Consider the following 22,135-nt stretch of genomic DNA (forward strand, 5'->3'; position numbering starts at 1 on the left):
AATCTCAAAAGTTCTATGCATGAAGTCAGATGGAATAAGGGAAAAGGCAGGAATGGTCATAAATAATTGCCCGCTAAACATCACATATAGAAGGCAAGGGCAGCAACGCAGAAATCAGCTGTAAGAAAATGCAAATCACTTCCAGAAATAATTTAAGAGTGATGTACAAGTAATTATAGGTTTTCTCCCCTATAAAGTCAGGCTCTCTAAGTCTTTTCTGAAAGAGTATAAATAAGCAAATGACTATTCTGTCCAGGCCTTATTATCACTGGTTTAATTCAGCTAGCACCATCCTAATGGACCCCAGAGAAACACTCGAGAAATATTTTTAAGTGAACTAGTTAGAAAATAGCATACTCATTAAACCTCATCTCTCCCCAATCATGTTAATGTTGCCTGTAAGATCTTTATTTGTAAGAAGACCAAACTGAGTTGCCTTAAAAAAAATTTTTTTGAATTCTCTATACTCATTCCCATTTTCATTTGAACTCTACACTGTTGGAGTCACCAAAAAAGATCTTGAACACATCATACATGAGTCGTAGTCCAACAAGTACAACAAGTCATACCATGCCTATACTTGTAGTTTCTTGGGAACCTAAGAGCAGGAAGATCATAGTTCAAGTCCAGCCTGGGAAGAAAAGTTCCTAAAATTCCCTTCTTAACCCAGGGCTAGGTGCAGTAGTATCCACCTGTTATTCTAAACCACATGGAAGGCTGAGATTGAGGGAGATTATAGTTCCAGGCCAGCCCAGGCAGAAAACTCCATAATAATCCATTTCAACAGAAGCTGGGCATAAAGGTGCATATATGTCATTCCAGCCACAAACAAAGCCTAAAATAGGAGGATCACAGCTCAGGTGCACTTAGGCAGGAAGACTTTATGCCAAAAATACAGTGTAAAAAGGCATGGCTTAGTAATAATGCTTTCCTAGGAAATGTGAGCTCAACATCCAAGTACCATCACCACAACAAAAAGTCACCAAAAAACACATTCTTGAAGTAGATTTTTTTTTTTTTGGCTAATGTCAATGTTTAGAAGAAATGCATAATGGTAGCTAGTTGTTTCTATTTTCTAATACAGGCTTAAGCTATCCTTGGAAGTTTTTGACGCATGTTACATGCTTCCTCATGGCATGACCACTGTCTATCTGAACTTTTGGCTGAAGTTCCTCCGAAGAAAAGAACAAGGGGCTAAGGGTGTGGCTCAAGTGATTAGAAAGAATCCTCCCTGGCTGGAGTTCAAATTCCAGGTCTGCAAAAACAAAACACGAGGAAAAAGAGTCACTTAAAATGTACACAGAGAAACATGGCTGCTTTAGTATTCCCTCAGAACATCAAAGTTAGGGGGCAGCTGGTGGCTGTTTCTGTTCTAAAGGTCTTGTCCAGACACCTGGCTTTCTAGTCCTGTAGCCCAATGCAAAGAGGTTCAAGGTCGCCAGTGTGGGGAAGGGAAGTGGGGTGTGAGGCCCACTGAGAATGTAGAAGCTGGAACAAAGGGGCTTATTTAGCATGTGTGGGTTTTAAGAGCTGAGTCAGTAGCTGTAGCCAGACAATGGTTTTACAGTATCCCTGGAAGTTATTATCACTGTGCTTGCTCTGTTTCCCTGCCCCATCACAAAGGAATGTCAGCTATATAAAAAATGCCTCTAGAATAAAGAGATGATGTATTTCAAGTCATTCCTCTCCCTTTTCTCAGGTGAGATCAGAAAAATGTACATTATTTTCTTAAGGGAATTTGTGATCACTGCTATTCAGTTTTCATGAGTAAATGTCCATCATAAACTCACTTTAAGATATTTTCACAGCACCTAACGCTAACATTCTACAATAAGGGAAACATATGTGAGCCAATTAAAAACCAAGAGGAGAGTTGGAAGGACTTTTCACTCCTGTGGCCTAGCTATGACTAATGCAGTATTATCTGGCAATGGTTCCTCTGCCTCTCATCCTGACGCAGCCTCCCCTGCATCTTGCTTTCAGCTACCCTCTTCCAGTCTACAGGACCTCACAAGGGCAATGGTAGCAGGCCCAACAGTAGTCCCTTCTCTGAAATCTGTCCCTTAACTCCCAAAGATGAGCCCAGCAGTGGGTCTGAATCTGATGGCCTCCTGTCACCCAGTCAAACATGGAAATCTCATCCTCACTGGTCAGTAACATCCTCATCCTAAGAAAAATAAAACTGAGCCAAGGAACAACTAACTTGTCTCTTTGAGTGGATAAGAGATGGGGTGGGATATGTCAAATTTGCACAAAGGCCAAAAAACAGAGAAAAGGATGAATGAAGCAGAGACAATAAGCAAATAAAGGTGGAAAGAGGATTTGTAAGGGTGCCTAATGACCGCAGCATACTGTTCATGAATTTCCCCTTTTTAAGTTTCAGCTAAGCCAGGCTAGTATCTGCTATTTACAAGTTTGAAGCCACATCCAATATAAAGTGGGAGAAAAGCAGATACAAGTATCAACCTTAACACATGCAGAAAACATTTTAATTTAAATTGCCTGTTCATTGATGTACAGCTATTGCATGTTATGCAAATAATAAACCAGTCTACTTACAGGCTGTCTACTAACTTATCTAGATGATAACGGTATAAAAAAATCCTACTGGAAATAATTAAACTCATGGTGGAAAAAGCAATGTCAAGATAAGACAAGGTCCTAATTAGATTAAGCTATAGGACAATTCATTCAATATTTATAGTGCCAAGTACTAGAGGTACGATGATAAATATCAGCTTCCTACTTTCACAGAGCTCTCTGCTTGCAAGGGAAGAAAAACACAAAAAACAGCTGTGAGAAAAACACATGGGACCAGCAACACAGAGCAGCGCAGAGCTTGAGGAAGAAATCACTTGAACTTTCTTGAATCTCAGGTAGAAAACTAAATGCAGACTCCACAAACGACCAAGTGCTTCCAGGGGGGCAAGGCTGCAAGAGCTGAATTTCAAGAAGAGAAGCAGCAGCAGGAAAAGAACAGAAAGGAGAGACAGACAGGGGCAAGAACTCAAGGGTACAGTGTGTGTACCATTGATTAGAGGCACTGAGAGTCAGTAGAAAGGAGTATATCAGAGCACCAGAGGAAGTGTGTAGTTGTTGGAATGGTGTCCCTCTCCCAAGCCATGTCCTAGAATCTGTGAATGTGGCTTTCCAAAATAAGGATCTTTGCAATTGTAATCAAGAATCCCAGAAGATTAGAGGTGGGGCCCTAAATCCAATGGTGCATGTCTTGTGAATGGCACACAGGGATCAGAGTTAAGGAAGCACACACCAAAGACCACCTGGAGCCACTAGAAGCTGGAAGAAGCAAGGGGGGATTCTCACCTAGAGCCTTGGTCTAGATGAAGGAAGCAATGGTCTGCCAGTATCTTGACTTCATACTTATGGCCTCCAGAACTCTAGGAAAATAAACATCTGTTGTTGGAAGCTACCAAACTTGTGCTAATTTGTTATGAAAGCCACAGAGAACTACAAAAGCCTGAAGCAAAGCAACAATGGGGGGAAATAATTTGGAGTGTTAGAGAAACATTTCACAGTTATTTTCAGGGTGAACATCAGAATCACCTCAGGAGGCTGTGGCCCATGAAATTCTGATTCTGTGGTCTGAGGTGGGCTCCAGGTCAGCACATGTACAAGTCTCCAGGGACAGTGTGTACATGTGGCCACAGTTGAGAACCCAATGCCGGTGACCTGTTTGGATGCACAGGATGAGACAATGCATGGCCTGGCTCTGGTGCTCAGGGACTGCCAGAAATAGGAAATGGAATTATGGAGTTAATCAGAGAAGTCATGCAGGGGGAACTGGATAGGCAAGTCTAGAGCTTTGAAAAAGCCACAAATCTGGGGGCCTTTGTGGTAGAATGTCAGAGATAATCTTGAGAGTGAACCATCGAGACTGGTCAGGAATAGAGAGTAGAGGAAGGAAGGAGGCTGGGACAGTGCCTGGGAAACACAACCATTAGAGGAAATAATCCTTCTAGGAAACAGGGTAGGACAGGAAAATCAAGACCAGGAAAAAGCTGTATCTCAAAGACAGTATTCTAAGTGGTTCATCAAATCAAGTCAGAGCTTAGTCATGAGAATAAAAAGGCACAACCATGATCAGGAACAGAACAGGCTGCTGAAGAACCTTACCCAAATAAGCAAGGCCTCCAATCCTTAGCTTTCCTTCTGACCCTCCACTCTCATTCCCATCTTCTCCATACATCAGGAATGATGAAAAAATGATGCCCTTTTTCCACCTTTCCACTTCTAGAACTTGCTTATTCCCTCAGCCCAGGATCATTTGCTCTCTGCCCCATTTGATCATATGTCATACACCTAGCACCCTTCTGCCCCTATTTCCTGAAAGTCTCGGTGGTTCTCTTGCCAATGAACACCACATGGTAGGTTAAATAGGACCACAATTCTCTGTTCTCTAAATCAGGGCTGGTCTCTACTGACTTGTGACTATCTCACCAACAGGATGAAGAGAAAGCTGACAGTCTAAAACTTCCCAAGCCAAGCATGGAAAAGTCTTGCAGTTTCTGCCTGGCTCCCTTGGGAAACTCCACTCCCCTGGGAGTGCCATGCTAAAGCAAGCATGAAAACATATGTACTCTAGTCTAGACAGGCATGCAACACAGCTTAGCCTGGCCTGCTAGCCTTGGCGAGCAGCCAAAGAACACTGAAGTCACCATGAACTCTATAGAGCAGCCCACCTATCAGCTGACCATCAAGTGACCTCCACTGACACCATGTGGGCAGAACTGACCAAACTGTGACCCACAGAAGTACACCATCAATAAGACAGTGTTGTTTTAAAGTACTTAATTTTGAAGTTATTGCTTCTGCAGTAAATGATCCTTGGAACTCCAAAACCCCAAAACATTTGGTGTGGTCTTACCCTCCCTGCTTCCTAGCCTCTGCACTGACCCCGAATCTACTTCAAGTTAAGCACTTTCTTCTTGTCCTGACAACTACCACCAACATTTTCCCTCTGCCCCTGTCCCTGACTCTTCTAGTCCCCATTTTCCCTAAGGAAAGTGAGGTGCTTGGCACAGTGCATTAGGGACTTAGCAGCAGGCCCTGAAATCTTCCCAGCCTGCTGGGAAAGAAAACTGTCTTGTATACAGGGCCCAAACACAAAGATAAAATTCTGCTTACAAAGGCAAAAGGTTAGTGCTCCACAAAAGAAGGTCAGAATGTTTCCTGGCCTGGCAGCATTTCTGGCCAGTCAGTTGGTAGAAATCAAATGACCGGGTGCTGCTGACATACCTATTTCAGATATTAAACAGGGCATAGGGCATTTTAGTTTGAGTCCACAAGATGCCCTTCATGCTTCACGTTTTTTTTTTTTAATTAATTCTGAAGACTTTTCAAACCATCCATTTATTTAGTAAATGTGTGATGAAAACCTAACTCTTCAGCTAGCTGAGCAAACGATGAGTCTTATAGAAGCTAGAAAGGATAATGGAAATACGATCAAAGGAACCTCACCACATAAGAAAGAGATTTTCCTGGCTTACAATTTGGAATTCACATATCAGTGTGAATTACCAGCATTTGCCCTATACTTACAGCAGACCAAGAATCCTGTAAAGGGAGATACTGATCCTAGTGGACAGGTAAAGGCTCAGAACATGTGAAACACACAAACTTAACGCTGTCTACAAAAGCTCAGGTCAAGAATGACTCCCAAAGCTACATCCACCTTTGCCTGACTCCAAAATGCATACTTTTTCCAGGAGGCAACACTGACATTTTTCAGTTCAATGCATTTCTTGCATACAACACATGGATACTGTCATAAAAAGATGCCTGACACCTAAAAAATGCCTTTGTGCATTCTTAAAAAGCAGCCTCATATGGAAGGGACACTCTACAGGCTTCAGAGGAGATGCCATCAGCATCCAATGATCATGGACCATGGATCATAGCAGCCAAGCTTTTCACCACAGACTGAAGACTCTGCCCTCCCTCGAAAGTAGCATTTGACACTGGAAGCAATAAATCACAAGCAACTACTGTGCCTAAAAGCAGAGTGTGCGCTGCAGACTCCAGAGACAAGGGGCAGGATGGCAGGGAACAGGACCTGATAAAACTTGAGTATGGCACCGTCTTAACACAGCTCACATTTGCTCACCACATGTATGCACTGTGCAGCTGTGTGTAATAAAATGTACAAAACTCACTTATTATTTAACCTGGACTTCCCTTGCCCCAATGAACTATAAAGCCCAAGGACATAATAATGTTTATTTTTCTGTACCTAAGTAATGGTACTCGCTGGAGTCTCATAAGATAAATAGCAGACTTTGATTTCTAGACACAGAACTAATTATGGCACTACCTTGACAGTCTATCCCCTCTGGAAATAACCTGTTGGAGCTCTACAAACATCAATTCATTCAGAAAATCTTCCAGGCCTTGGTGTTGCAAAGAAGATTCCCAAGTCCCCATTACTGTTTGGAAATGGCCTTTGCTCCAAAGAGATATCCAATGAATATGAAAAGCACATATATCAGGTGAACTGAATGGGGAGTGTCAAGGCAAAAGCCGGATTAGGACCCACAAGACAACTTGATTTCTGACTGACTCAGCCAGGAATGGAGAAGGAAGCAAGCACTAAATAGAATGAGTTAGAAAACACTGTATGAATCCAGATCGGTGGCTTATGCCCATAATCCTACCTACTTGGGAGACAGACCTGGAGGAGTCTCAGTTCAACATCAGCCCAAGGAGTAGAGTCTGTGAAATTCCATCTTCAATTAACCAGTAAAAAGCTAGTCTGATGGTATAGCTCAAGTAGTAGAGTTCTAGCTAAGTAAGTAGGCTGAAGAAGCCTAAGGCCCTGAGTTCAAGTCTCAGTACCAAAAGAGAGATAAAGATGGAGGAGGGGGGAAGGAAAGGAAAGGGGAGGAATTTTAGCCTCAGCTCCTTTCCTAGCTGGTGTGGCAAACTTATCAGCCATAATTATGTTACTTTAACTACAAGTTTAAAATTCAGATTTAAAAAAAAAAAGATTTTCAAACGTGTCCCAAACATTTTCATTCAATATGGACACAGAGACATTTCATCTTAAGAGAGGTAAACTTGTTATTTGGCTGTTTCCGTTTGCAAAAGACTCACAAGTCTTCATGGCAACTGAGATGCAACTCTTATGCAGCGGGTAAGCCTTTTTCTTTTTCTTATCATCAATATCACTTCTCTGTGCCAAAATGCATCCCAACATCCTCCATATGAGGAACACAGTCCTGGATGCCCACTCAGTACTGCTGACTGCTCTTCTGGGGGTTTACACACTCAACGTACTCCATCCGCCTCTGGTGGCAAGAGGCCTGGTGTGAAGGGAAGAGGTCAGCATCCTAGCTGGGCTTCTAATCCTCCATGTGCCTCTGCGCAGGTCCCTGAGCTCTCAGAGCCTGGATTTCCTTTCCCATGATGTAAGATTTGGTACAATGGTGGTAGGAGGTGAGTAGAAAGTGAACTGGCTCGGAGAGGCCTTGACCCCTGACCCCAGCCTCATTAGCACCACACCTAGCTGACCTCTGAGTAAACACCCAGCTTTGTCCTGCTTTTACTCAATTCTTATTGATTCTTCAAGGTCAAACATCCTACTTCATCCTCCAACCAGGCTACCAAGAAAAACAAAATATGAAAAGCAAATCCACTGGATCCCCCCAATGCCCCCCAAAAACCTCTGTAAAATAAAGGTTGTTTAGAATCTATATTCAGTTATTTGTTATCTGAAATCTTTCTCTTTTCATTCCACATTGGAACTGTCAGTGAATCATACAAGGTAACTTTTTACCGTATTAAACTCTTTCATTTTTCAGCTTCACTAGAGGGCAAACAGCAAATACTTTTCAATAAACACTGAAAGGTAGGCGAAATGCCAGGAATAGAGAAGGCTGTATATGTTTTTGTTTGAATACTACTTCTTTAACACTACTTGTTACTCTACCTTTAGAACTAACAACCCAAAATATCTTCAATTAAGTACATATTAACATTAGTGCTTCATATCAAAGATTTTCCTTCTTACCCTATGGGTGAAATTTTTTAAATTGTTATTATAAAGGTGATGTACAGAGGGGATTACAATTACATAATTCAGGTAAAGAGTACATTTCTTTTTGATCATTGTGAAATTTATTCATTTTTTAAAGTATTTTGCTGTAGGAATTCTCGTTTACAAAAGAAAATCAGCCCATCAAGAGAAAGAAACTAGGTGTAGTAAGAAATGGACTTGGTATAGTACATGATTTGTAAAATTCAGGACCAGGGAAAGATTCTTATTCCTAAATTAGTGCTCCCTGATACTCCACGCTTCTTTACATATTCCATAAAATAATAATTTTGAATAACATTAAATAATATTTGTTTCCTTAAAAATCCCTTGAACATCTTACTATTACCACTATTTATCACCAAAATTAAGATGGTCAGGTGCACAAACTGTAATAAGTAAATTGAACCAGTGATCCCAATGACTCCTCCCTTTTCCCAGAACAAGCCCTATGCTGTCTGCACCACACAGTTCCAGCTCACTTCCTTCCCCTGGCCTTGGGGTTAGACCATGTGACTTGTTCTAGCCAACAGGTAACTGGGATACAGATGAGAGTGAGGCAAGCTGGGGCTGGAAATGTGTGCTTGCCTCATTAGTAGATTCGGTGGTCTGGTATCTCTGCCTCAGCCAGCTGGCCTGCTATGCCAAGAAAGTGTGGAGCAAAGGCACTCCATCCGAGCCTCAGGCAAGAGCTTTCTCAACCAGCTCTCAGATTCCTGAGAATAAATGATCATTGTTTGAAGTCACCAAGTTTTGGGATTATTTACTACACAACAGCATATGATAATAATTAACTGATGCGCTACATTCTGAAGGCAAATGAACTCAAGGAGCTTATTTCTACCTAAAGATCTAGGGCTAAATATGCATAAAATGTCAAACCAAGATAATTTTAGAAAGTACAAAAAAAGTCAAACCATACACATTTTAGAAGTTTTTATATAAACAAAACCCATTCAGAAGAAAGAAGTCTAAAAATAGAAATAATTTCAAATGCATCCCTTTTAAAACTAGTACCATTTAAAAATTTTATTTTAATGCATTTTTTCTTACTATATTTTAGGTTTTCAATAAAGCACTATATCCATTATATTGTCCTTAAATTAAAAAGCATGCATAATAGTTTTACTCTATAATAATAAAATCTTGTAACAAACTGATTAATAATAAAAATGACATAAATAGAAACAAGACAATTCTGTCTTTATTTGGCAAAGCCAAAATTTAGTTCAAATCTGTTATACTCAACTTTCATTCTAATAAGAGGCCTCTAAAAATAAGCATCTCAAAAGTTGCTTTAAAAAAAAAAAGAGTATCTTAGCACAGACCTCCTCATCAAACACGCATTAAGCTTTGGGTATTTCAAGTAAACTTGATAATACAAAGACACGGTGGTTACTGGCCAAAGTTTGAGACAAGTAAGCCAGAAATTCAAACTCACAGTGACACCTTGGTACTATAATCACCTTTAACACTATTTAAATAATGACTTCAATCTCTTCTCCTTGTTTCAAATTTTCATGGAATGCCTCTCTTACAAGTCCTAAATTAATCCCATTAATATTTCCAAATACACAATGCACAGAATTTTTTTTAGAAATTCCTAAAATATAGACAAGGGAGAGCAAGGAAATTCAACTCTGAATATTACCAGGCATTACTCAAACAAATTATTTACTACAGGAATATGTAATTATTACTGTATTCAACAACCAGTTTTTAAGGTAATTTGTTACAAAATATTTTAGCTTTGTTCAATTATACATGGCAGAGTTTGGGGGGGGGGAAGTGACTGTACACCAAATTATTTATAAATACTTTTTAATGAGCTAGGAAGCATGAGGCCATTAATGCTACACAGATTCGCTCTCTTCCATGTAACAGCTGAACCATGAGATTAGGAAATATTAGAAATAAAAATGTGTACAAAGTCAGGTTCACTTAAAGAATTTTTTAAGCTGTGTTTAATGACTGCAAAGTAACAGGTAAAGGTCAATTACACAGAAGTGCTTCTGAGCAAATGGCAATTGCCACAACCAACTCTCAGTGCTAAAGGAGCATATGACCTAGAAGTTAACTTTGATTTGGACCATTAACCCACTGGCTACAAAAAGAGACAGAAAAACCATTCCATATTCACCATGAAAACACACTGAGTGAAGCTGGGCAAGGTAGCTCAAGCCTGTATCCCTGGCAACATCCAAGTAGAAAGCAAAGATTTCAGTTTGAGGGCAAACCAGGCAAGTTTTTAAGACTCCATCGCAACCAAATGGCTGGGCACAGTGACATGCCTATGTTATCCTAACTATGGGGGGAAGCACACTGTCATCCCAGCAACCCAAAGAAACATGTAGGAGGATTGTAGCCAAGGGTGGCATGGGCATAAATAAAGACCCTCTCCAGAAAATAAGTGTAAAAAGGTGCTGAAGGTATAGCTCCACCTAGCAAGTGCAAAGCCCCAAATTCAATCCCCACTAGTGAAAATTAAATGCACTAATCTATCAATTATCCTAAATAACATATAAATACATGGGTACTAGGAGTCAGTTAACAACCACACACATAATAATCCAAAGATCAGAACACATCTGTGATCCCAACAATGACAGGAAGTCTATTAAGTTGGTAGATTACAGCTCAGCCTGTGTCCAGGCAAAAAGTGAGGCTCTATCCTTTAAGTAACAAGTCAAAAACAGAACTGAAGGCATAGCTCAGCAGAATCATGCCAGTATACTAAGCACAGGACCCAGTGTTCAAACCCCAGTACCACCAAAGAGAACTACTTAGAGAGTACCTTAGAGATATGATCATCACTGTAGCAACTGGCCATATATAGCTATTTAAATTTCAATATGAAGTTATATTAAATACAAATTCAGTTCTTCCCACCAGCCACAGCTCAGGTATCTGAGAGTCATGAGTCCAGTGGAGATAGAACATATCCCCCAGCATGGATGTTCTACTGGCTAATACTTGCCTAGATTCTCCAGCATGCCAAGTGAAAAAGGCATCTTCAATGATATACAGCAAATCAGTAGAAGGATCCTGAAGCCTAGAGTTCATTTCTGTCCTCAAGATTACTAGAATTTGACAGCTGGAACACATTTCAAAAGGGCAGAGTTCCTTGGAATAATACTAGGGCTAAATGACATTCTCAAACTCCCATCTCTCTGCTTGAAGTTTTTTAAATTTTTCTCTAATTGGTAATTAAGAAAATGTTCTACTGTCTTGTGAAGGAAAGGAAGTATTTCAACTTTTTTGCATGGAGCTGACTCATTTTCTCTAGGGACACACTTTGGAATTCACAATGCAAGTTACTAATAAAGTGTGATTCACCCATAAAAATCCATCTTAAAAACAACTTCCAAATTTAGACATATTACGGATACCAAAAAGGCATTTTGTTTTTAAGAGCCAAAAAGAATGCTTCCTTCACACAATTATTTAGAGACAGCAAACACATTTTGACTAAAAATCAGAAACAAAAGTAAGATGCCTAGTGTTATCTCAATTATTATTATTATTCTAACTGAATCAATAAAATCGAAATCAAAATAAGAGACACTAAGTACTATAAAAGATATAATGCTAGTGTTATGGCTATCAGAGTTAAAACAATACATTACTTGAACAGAAAAACCATCAGCCAATGGAACAGAAGAGGTGTTTCATACATAGACCCTGGAATAAATAAATGAAGACAGTACAACCACTCATTGAGAAAGAAATGGGTTTACTCAGTCATTTGTGGAGGGAGGGAACTGAAGCTACTTTGAAAGAAACACAGTAATAGTTTCTAAAGATGAATGAGATCAGTCATAAAATTAAAAAAGCAAAGTGTTTTCTTGTCTCTGATTGAGGAATGATTAGTCTAAACATAAAAGCAAGGGTTGGTACACCTGATTATGTATAGTGTAAACCTTCTGTGTATCAAAATCCGCAAAATTACACATCCAGCAAAGCTAGATTAAAATAGCAGCAATAATACGAGAATGTTTTGAAAAATCCATTTCCGTTGATACATCACAGAAAAACAGGGAAAACAATTCACAGAGGAAAATGACAATGATTAGTGGACAGATATCCTTTTAAAGTAAATTATATGCCAGTCAAATTGCCAACTGTTCAAATGACAGGGTGCTCTTGTGCCACCCTTGAGAATGGGAATGGTGTCATTCACGGCAAAAACATTTAGAAACATACACCAACACCCTTCTAAAATCACCCATGGGCTTTGACCTCTTAGCTCTAATTTGAGAGACCATCATGCGGAAATAACTTTGAGATAAAAATCTTGAAAGCAAAGTTTTACATATGGACATATTGTATCACTTCTTTATAATGGCAAAATCCAGCATTGAATCTAGGGCTTCCTACTTGATAGGCTAGCACTCCACAGCTTGAACCCCCCTCCCCCCCCCCCAGTCCTTTTGCTTTTTGCTTTTTGTTTCAGATAAGATCTCACACTGACTTTGCTAGAACTGGTCTCAGACCATGATCCTACTACCTCTGTCTCCTCAGCAGCTGAGCCACAGGTAGAAGCGTCACCACACCTCACTTGTTTTGGAAGCAAGAGCTTTTTTTCCTCCTGTCTGACCTTCAACTTCCATCCTCCCATCTTGCCTCCTGAGTAACTGGGATTACAGATGTGCAATGCCATGCCCCCTCTGCCATAATTCTTAATAGCAATGAACAAAGACTATGAAAATCAAATACAAAATACACATATATCGTGTTAATATGTCAACAATAATATACATATAAAAATAAAGATATCAAAATATTACAAGCGGCTGTTAGAATTTATGAAATTCTAAATTTTCATTTGAGTGTAGATTTCCTTAAATGGGGGAGGGAGAGTACTGGAGCTTGAAACTTGGTCTCTGTGCTTGCTGAGCAGGTATTTTACCACTGAGCCATGCTCCAGCATTGATGTTTTTAGTAGTTATTTTCAGTAAGATGTGAAGTGATCTGAACTTTCCATCAAACACTACTAAAGCACCAGCCTTAACCTCTGATTCCGAGTTACCAACACAAACAAGATCCTCAGTCTTGTACTAAACCGGATTCTAAATATCTGTCATACTAATAATGTTGTGGGTAAAACACAGTGTGGGTAACATTAATATAGTACCCAAGTTTCCTTTTTCAACACCCAAACCACACACTTCAAAACATTCACTCCTCATCCCATTTTTGGCTTCCTGTCTAATTCTCCAAAAACTCGAGCATATGATAATGGGAGGCAGGGTCATGTTTTAGCTCAGGTGGGAATCACTATGGATGAATTTCTTCAGGTCCTAGTGGTTGACAGTTCACATAAAACAGAGCTCATAAGGGAAAAAAGAATTATCACTAACTTCAGTACAAAGAAAGTTAATATCCTCAGAATACACCACTCCACATAACTGGTGCAGGTATAGTGTTCAGAACACCAAGTAGGAGACCAAGAATGAATCTATCCCATACCACCTTTTTCTTTTCCCCAACCCATATAAATGAGCTACTATTCACCAATAAATGACAACATTATCATTTACTGCCAATAAGACTCTATGCTCTGCAATATGGAACAGCATTTTTGGGGAACACCTTGGCAATTTCTTCAAAAGTTAAAACATACAATTATCGTTAAGACCCATTAATTCTGCTACTAGATACCTACCAAAGAAAAGCCAAAAAGCGGCCACACAGCTTCACAAGCAAATGATAATGGCATTATTCACAAAGGCCTCAAAGTGGAAACAATCTAGGTTCATCAACTGGTCAATGGATAAATCCATACAACAGAATGTCATTCCGTTATGAAAAGGAAAGAACTGATGTATTGCTTGGACAAACACTGACATGATGGTAAAGAAAGACAGGCACAAAGGCTATCTACTGTATAGCCCTACGTATATGAAATTTCTAAGACAGGCAAAATTATAGGGACAGAAAGACCAGTGGTTGCCTAGAGCTGAGATAGAGTAAGAAGTAACCACAACTAGCAGGAGTACAGCTGGTGCTGAATGTGTTCTACCACTGCACCATGATGACGGATTTCTAAATGACCTATACAATGAGCAAAGTAAATGGCATATGAAGCACACCTCAATAAAGAAAAAGACTTCATTCTCGTAACCTTGAAAATCAAGTAAAATTCCTATCTCACATGTACATGTAAGAAATGCATAGGATGGATTGTGTCGGGACATCACCTCACCTTCAGAAGTTCTCCTTTTGCAGTACACTCTTAACAGGACTGCCTTCTGTACACACGACTCCAAGGCCCATGACCCAGGATGTGAACTCTATGTGAAAACTCCCTTCCCTATTGTCAACCTACCAAACTCATCTCCCATCCTTTCAGCTTCAAACCTGAAGTTAATCCCTTCTCTACCCAAATGGGCACCTGCCAATGGGGGAACAATGTTTTGGCTCCCAACTAAACCAATCTCCAGTGGGCTTTGTGGAAATGTTCTTGGGGATCCGAAATATGTCAAGACACATTTTTAATCTTCATCTTCAAGGTCCCAGATTGCACTGGATTTCAACTCAAGATGGGGCAAATTTTCTGCTTTCATCATACGGCACTAACAGGAAACCAAGTGAGGTGGATTTACTGCCCAGATGATGCCTTCATGACAGCAGAAGGCCACAGGAAAACATGCTGTACTTCACAAGAAGCAAGACTTGAGCAGTTTCAAGATAACTAGTATTGGGAAGACTGAGTCATTCGGTGGCAGGAAAGGCAGACCCGCCCCCCCCCACCAAAAAAAAAAAAAAAAAAAAAAAAAAAAAACCAAAAACAAATACCAAAAAAAACCACCAAAAACCTTTGTACGAACCAACGAAGTGTTTTCTGTTGCAAATAATGCCTTTTAATTTAGCAAAACATCATCACCAGTCACAGGAGATCTATGCAATAAATTTCCATTTGGTGGGCTTTGGGTTCATTCCGCTAGCTTTGGTATCACATGCTTATTCCTAGCTACAGATTTCTGCATACCTCAGTAATATTATTAACAGTAGTATTCTAAGTCAACACTAAGGGATTCCAAACAACTTTTTCCTTTAAAATAGAACTAGTATCACTCAAATTAGAGAAGCAGTGTTTGTTATTTTTGAGTGTGTGTCTGTGACAAATACCTGAAACAAAGTAAAACACAGGAAACGCTTGTTCAGGCTCATGGTCCTTAAGGTTTCAGTCCATCATCAGCTGATACATTGCTTTCAGGTCCATGGAAAGGCAGGAGTATTAATTATGGCAGAAAGTCATGGAGGAGGAGAGCAGTATCTTTATGGCAGCCAAGAAGCAGAGAAGGATAAATAGAGACTAGGGACAAACCCCCCTGGACCTACTTCCTCCACTTTGGCTCCACCTCCCACTTTCCACCAATGCTAGCGTATTACAATTCCATCAAGGGATCCATCTACTAATTAAGTAGAGCTTTCAGGATCCAATCACTTCACAACAACTGAATCCCCCACCTGAGGGCCAACACATGAACCTTTTGAAGAGGACATCATCTCCAAACTCAACAGTGCAGTAAAATATAATACATCCTTTAATAGCAGAATCCATTTTCTTAAAAATGTTTTTGTGTGTACTGGTACTGAAGCTTGAACTCAGGACCTGAACACTGTCCCTTAGCTTTTTCACTGAAGACTGGTACTCTACCACTTGAGCCATACCCCCACTTCTGGTTTTTTGCTGGTTAACTGGAGATAAGAGTCTCATACTTTCCTCTACCTGGGTTGGCTTCAAACTGTGATCCTCAGATCTCAGCCTCCAGAATAGTTGGGATTATGGTGAGAGCTTTCCTTCTGTAGCCCAAATGTTAATGCACCACATAGAAATAACTCTCATAAAACATGGCTGAATAAATGGCGATTTGCATTACACTGTTGCCACTCCAAAACAACAAAATCACAAAATGCTACTCTGATTCTGTCCTCAATGCACCTATTTTGAAGCTTGAAGCCATGAGGAAGTTCGATTTAAAAAGTAACCAAGCAGAACTTGAAGGAGTGGAGGGAAGGTAGGTGATGCAGGCTGTGAACTATTTCAATATTAACCCAAAATTAAGAGAACATTTATTAGTTTCCTTGGAACTCCTATACTGTTTCTAAACTGGGTTTCCCAGATCATTCTTGTTTTTTAATGGAAGCACTGGCAAAGGGGCAAAATTAGTGATGATAAAATATTAAGAGGGGTAGCCTGCATTCTATTCATTTGACAGCAAGACACTATACCAGGTACTTTACTAAGTGCTGGCAATTCCAGGAAAGATGGACAGGAGCCCAGTGAGGAAGATAAACAATAAACAAAACCACAAATAAAACTGACGTTAGAAATCCCAACAAGTGTTATTCTGTATTCATCATGTCTATAAATGTTTAGATGATGTTTTACATATATAAATACATACATGCACCTAGGTGTGCTTCATGTATCAATTTGGCCAAGCTACAGTCCCCTGTTATCCAGCCTAACTATCTAGGTGCTTACCTAAATGTATTTTGTAAATATGGTAAAGCCCATCATCAGTTAAATCTTTGCAAAAATGAACCATAACATCTGAGAGGTCCTGCTTTGAATCCTACTTTGGATTTTAAGAGTCCCTTCAAGCCCCGTGTGTAAAAAGCTTATTCCCAGCTTGGCACTGGAGAATAGCAGAACCCTGAAGAAGAGGACCTAGTGGGAAGTCTCTGAACCCCTAGCATGTGCCCTTGAAGAAAATAGTAGACTCCAGCCTCTCTTTACTTCCCAGCCATTAAGGTGAGCAGATTTGTCCTACTTAACACGTTTCCATTTCCTAGTGACATACTGCCTTGCTCAAAGCAACATGGCTAAAACCATTGAAACTGTGCGCTAAAAGACACTTTTTGCCTTATAACTTGATTATTTCAGGTTGTTACATTGACATAAAGGTAACACAAGTCTTGATTCAGGCAGGAAAAAGCCTTCTCTGAATCCTCAATGATACCATGGAGTGGAACAAATAAGTAAATGCACTGTGGTAATGAGAGCCAAGTCTCTCATCTAAAACAGAGATTAGAAACAAGAGAAAGGTGGGGGGGTGCAGAATGAAAATTATGCTGTTGGACTGAAAGCCGAGGAATGAGCACCTTGATGTCTACATTCAAACATATGCACCAACAAGTACAAAAGTATCAATATATATGCAACCACAGGAGAAAATATGCAGCTTTTCCTGGCTTTGTCCACCAAGGGGACCTACAAGCACATTGGTAACCCAGAAGTGAAGAGCCCTCTTCAAATTCATATCCTGGTTCTAAGTATTATCATCAATCTTCAGTAAGAGCTGAGACTCCTTGGAAAAGTAGTTGATATGGGACTGAGAGAAGATGTGGCAGGGCCACATCTGTGGTACCAAAACCACAGAAGTGCCTGACAAAGGGCTGGGTCAGTCAGAGGCCACAGGAGCCAATCTGCGAGAGTACTCACCAAATCTGCGGCAATGGAGGGTGGAGGGAAACCTGGATTACAACTCATAAAACGAATGTCCCTAGCTTTAATATAAATAATAGAGTAAATGCATGTGTGGAAAAGAAGGGACAGCTCTATTCCTTACAAAAGAAGCGGAAAAGGAATAAAAGAAATACCTAATCATTAGGCAAACTTACTGCAGGAAAGATCTACTTTGGGATGTTAAAATAAGAAGGAACTGAAAGAGAATTACAAGTATTAGTTTGGGAGTGGCCCCTCCAAGATATTTATTAGTAAGAGAAAATAGCAATATTTCAGAGAAGTTAAGCAGACATCACCTTAGCCAAGTGATCAAGGTAAGGCATTTAATCATCACTTGACTCCAAAGCAAATTCGAGATTTAAAAATATGAAGCAAATGAACCAACAGAACAGTGTACTCAAAGAAGAGGAGAGAAAAGGAAACAATGATAAAAGGAGAGATAAATGGGAGAAAGCTATACTTAAATAGGAAATTAGGCGTTCTGAGCAAGACACTAAAGGATGCTCAGATCAGAAAACTGCAAACAAAATAAATATATGAAGTTGATTTTTATATAGATTTATCATTAGTCTAAGACAATTAAATGGTGAGACTACCAAGTACAAAGAAAACTTAGTATTTAAAAAACCCCAGTCCATTCAACAGTCCCAGTTTCTCTCTAGCCACATCCCCTGCCCTTCCGGTCCCCTTCCATGGTCCATCTGTCTTCCTTTCCTTCCTCAGCTTCCTTCCCCACCCCAGGCCTGCAACAAAGCAAGGACTGACTGGGTCTGTCATGCCCTGTCACTTGGGATGTCTCCAGGTCAGGCGCTGGGTTAGGTAGTTAAGGATTTTATGGCTTAGCCAAGGATTCCATCTCCACGCAGCTGTCCCTGAAAAAGGCAAGCCTCCTTTCTGAAAATCCCTCCAGCTCCTTGTCAGCTGGAACCCTGGGATCACATGTAGTCCCAGTTTTCCCACTGCCTTCCCCACCTGCTCATGAGAGCAGAGTTGCAAAAAGGCACCTGAGAAAACACATACAGCACAGAGGGAGTTCATTTCTAATTATCAATGAAGGGTTTCTATAATCAAGCCCGAGGATGCAAAGACGTTGCGTGAGTGAACAGATTTTACTACACTGACAATAGCTTATAAACAATTTGCTCTCTTAGTTCTGCTACAGAGGGATTGCAGAGAGAAACTAAATAAATGCAGACTTTAGCTTAGGGGATCAAATCAGTAACATTTAAAAATATTCCATCATAACTCATACATCTCTAGTTAATACCTAACTTTTTTGGGGGGGGAGGGTCAGTCGTGGGGCTTGAACCCTGGGCTTGGGCACTGACCCTGTGCTCTTCAGCTCAAGGCTACTGCTGTACCACTTGAACAAAAGCACCACTTCTGGTTTTCCGGTGATTAATTAGAGATGAGAGTCTCATGGACTTTTCTGCCCGGGCTGGCTTTGAACCACAATCCTCAGATCTCAGCCTGATGGTAGCTATTGGTAACAGGTGTGAGCCACTGGTGCCTGACTAGACCTGACTTCTTAAAAGTGTACCAAAGAGGACATTTTACGAAAAGTCTAAATTCAGCAATTTACAAATTCAAACTGCCAATTCCCATACCATATAATATTCCTATAATATTGCTTCTCTGCAGCTGTTGCTCTAGGCTTTTCCTGCACAGGCATTGCAGAAGGTAACTAATAACATCTTTACACCTTTTTAAAGACAAAAAGCTACAGAACTACCTGTACTCTGAGTTAATTAACTTGCAGGAGATTCTGAAGAGGTCCTGAAATCCTGAAGAAATAATGTTCTTTGTATTCCCATAGTAAGACCGTTCCCATCCAGTATTGGTACCTCATGTCAAAAACTATGTGAAAATTCAATGTTTTTGTCTCAGCACTTTTGCTAAACATATGTACAGTTTTCAAAGACTACACTCCTGACGTTACTTCCCCCTCCATGTGAAAAATGACTCTGTATAAGCACAGCCAGTTCTTAGAAAAAGCAGCTGTCTGAGCATGAACGCTCAGGTGAGCATGTAACACACACAGGCATCTGTGCTGTGCTGGGGACGGAGAGGGGGGCACACAAGGCAGAGGCACGTGGGATGTGCTAGCTCTAGCAGCTCTGTGAGCATGCCGTGTACCCTCCTCCAGTGCCTGTCTGCAGTCTTGGTGCCCCAGGACACACGCATCCTGGAGCCTCCCATAATGCCCCAAGCAGGGAGGGGAGGTGCCCTTCTCCACTCCAAGGTGAAAAATGTGAGCATGACCCAAGTATCACTCTATAAAGTTTCCTGAATTAGCCTGCAAAGATCAAACTGGTTTTGTTTTGTTGTTTTTTCACTTCAGCAACTTAGAAAAACTGTGAATAGTTTTAAGACTTTTGTTGGTGCTGGCGATGGTGGTGGTGGTGGTGGTGGGCATGGGGCTTGAACTCAGGGCCTGGGCACTGTCCTTTTTGCTCAAGGCTAGTTGAGCCAAAGTGCCACTTCCAGTTTTATGGTGATTAACTGGATATAGTCTCCGGCTGGCTTTGAGCAGTGATACACAGATCTCAGCTTCCTGGGTAGCTACGAATTACCAGTGTGAGCCATCTCGTGCCTGGCCAGTTTAAGAGCTTAAATTCAAACACCAGACTCAAGTTGAACCACAAGCAGACAATCTTGCCTCTTAAACAATGATACAGTTACAAGCCCACATGTGAATGTGAGTGGTCAATTTTTTATGCTAACTGTACTGTCAAAAGTAACTCCAAACACCATCAGAGGAAGAAAAGCATGCACAACCACCCCCCTCCCGTCTTACATAGCTCCTTCTAACAAACATGAACCTAATATACAGAAGAATCACACCCAAGGCATTCAGATCACCAGCATTCTGGAAGTGACAAGGAACAGGTCTCCTGACCAGGAAACTGCATTTCCATGGGACAAGGAAAAGTTCTCCATTCTGACACCAACATGGGATCCACTGCCAGGCTAAGCTCTCAGAAGCCTGGGTTTTTATTCTTTTCCTCCACTTTAATCTAGACACACAGGAATTACATGTCACGTGACTCAAGAAAAGCTCTCTTTTTCTCTGCTGCTTGTTCCAATAACTAAGAAATAAGTCTCTCCAATTTCACGTGACAAAATCATCTTATTATGTGCAAAAAAGTTAAAGTTACGAAGGGCTTCTAAATGCTAATGATATATATAACACTTTTCATTATTTTGGGGCTTTTTGGGGGGGAAGGGAGTTTAAGAATGGAAGGAGGAAGGGTGAGCAAGTGCAGTCACTGTATTCAAAACACATCATGTAAAAAATAAACGAAGCAACTTATGGATCTGGATGGGAAGGGGAAAATGAGGGAAAGCAGAAACGGTGATGTTGTCCAAGAAGTATTGTACTCATTACCTGACTTACAATACCTTATAATAACAATAAGATATTAAAGATAAATAAAAAATAATAAAATTGAAAAACACTTTCTGAAAGGTATTATAAACGTCCTTTATTGTCAACTATAAACGACACTCTGCCCTCTTGAACAGAAAGTGAGTAAAAACAAGTTTCTACTGGGTGGCTAAGAATTTCCTTTGTTTTTCTAACACACACCAAACCTTTCTGATGTTGAAGACATCAGTCAGGCATAACAATATCACCACTATCCAGAAAGCAAGGAAATTTTTCAAGGGGATGCTGACAAATGAACTAATTATAGATTGTGGCATTTACTGGACATAAGACTCCCTTAAGTTTGTGAGGCAGAGTGACGAAGGTCTACCTGAATGGGAATGGTATCAGACTACACACCTACAAGGAGAAGCAGAAGGCAGAAGAGGAGAAAGATGGAAGAGAATAAGGAGAGAAACAAAGAGAAAAAGACTCATATTCAACTGAAGAGTGAGGCCATTGGTAGGAGTGCCATGGAAATCTGCACTTTGTACATCAATCAATTAAAACCCTTACATCCAATACACTGCACTAATAAATTACATCAGAGGATGTAAGAATTACCAAGGTCAGCAGGCTGACGCAGTCAAGTACTATTTCTATTCTTATTTAAGAAACGGCATCCCTCTAATTGAATAGCCCTGGAGAATGACAAGACTACATGTGAACAGCCCCAGTTTTGCTTTCCAGTCCCAATTCTCCTAGGATGAAATGGGTTCAACAGCCCAATGCATTACAAGAAACTGCAGGTTAAAAATATAATCTAGTAGTTAACAGTGATGCTTCTAAACTACACGTTCCACAGATGGACCAAGCACACCTGTTTATTTTGTTGCCACACTATCTGAATCCAAAAACTGTGGGCACAACCAAAGACACTATGGACCCTCAACTCTTCACCACACTTTGTGCCCCCTGGAGACCCTGTAACCCAGCTGTGGGAAGACATTATGGACCTCCACATTCTGTCACCCTCCACACCCTGTGAGGCCCTGAAGAACCCAGCTATGCAGAATGGGAGTGAACCAAGCATTCTCAGCTACCAGAGATGCCTCTCCTACAATCTGCCCTTGTGCTAAGTTGTCATTGTGGCTTGAGTTTTATTTCTTTTTAATTTGTGTAAGACAAATATTTGAAAAATATCTTCAGTTATAGAATGCTAAGCTACCACTGTTTCTTG

The 22,135-nt window shown here is 40.4% G+C and overlaps 1 protein-coding gene across 4 annotated transcripts in view; it reads right to left on the reverse strand.

Annotated features, from left to right (window-relative positions):
* The window catches only part of Peli2 (pellino E3 ubiquitin protein ligase family member 2), a 134,291-nt gene that overhangs the window by 94,708 nt on the left and 17,448 nt on the right, over nucleotides 1-22,135 (reverse strand). The window lies entirely within an intron of this gene.

Source organism: Dipodomys merriami, unplaced genomic scaffold (assembly GCF_024711535.1).
Source record: "Dipodomys merriami isolate MVZ:Mamm:240054 unplaced genomic scaffold, mDipMer1.0.p SCAF_1, whole genome shotgun sequence".
Classification (NCBI taxonomy): Eukaryota; Metazoa; Chordata; class Mammalia; order Rodentia; family Heteromyidae; genus Dipodomys; species Dipodomys merriami.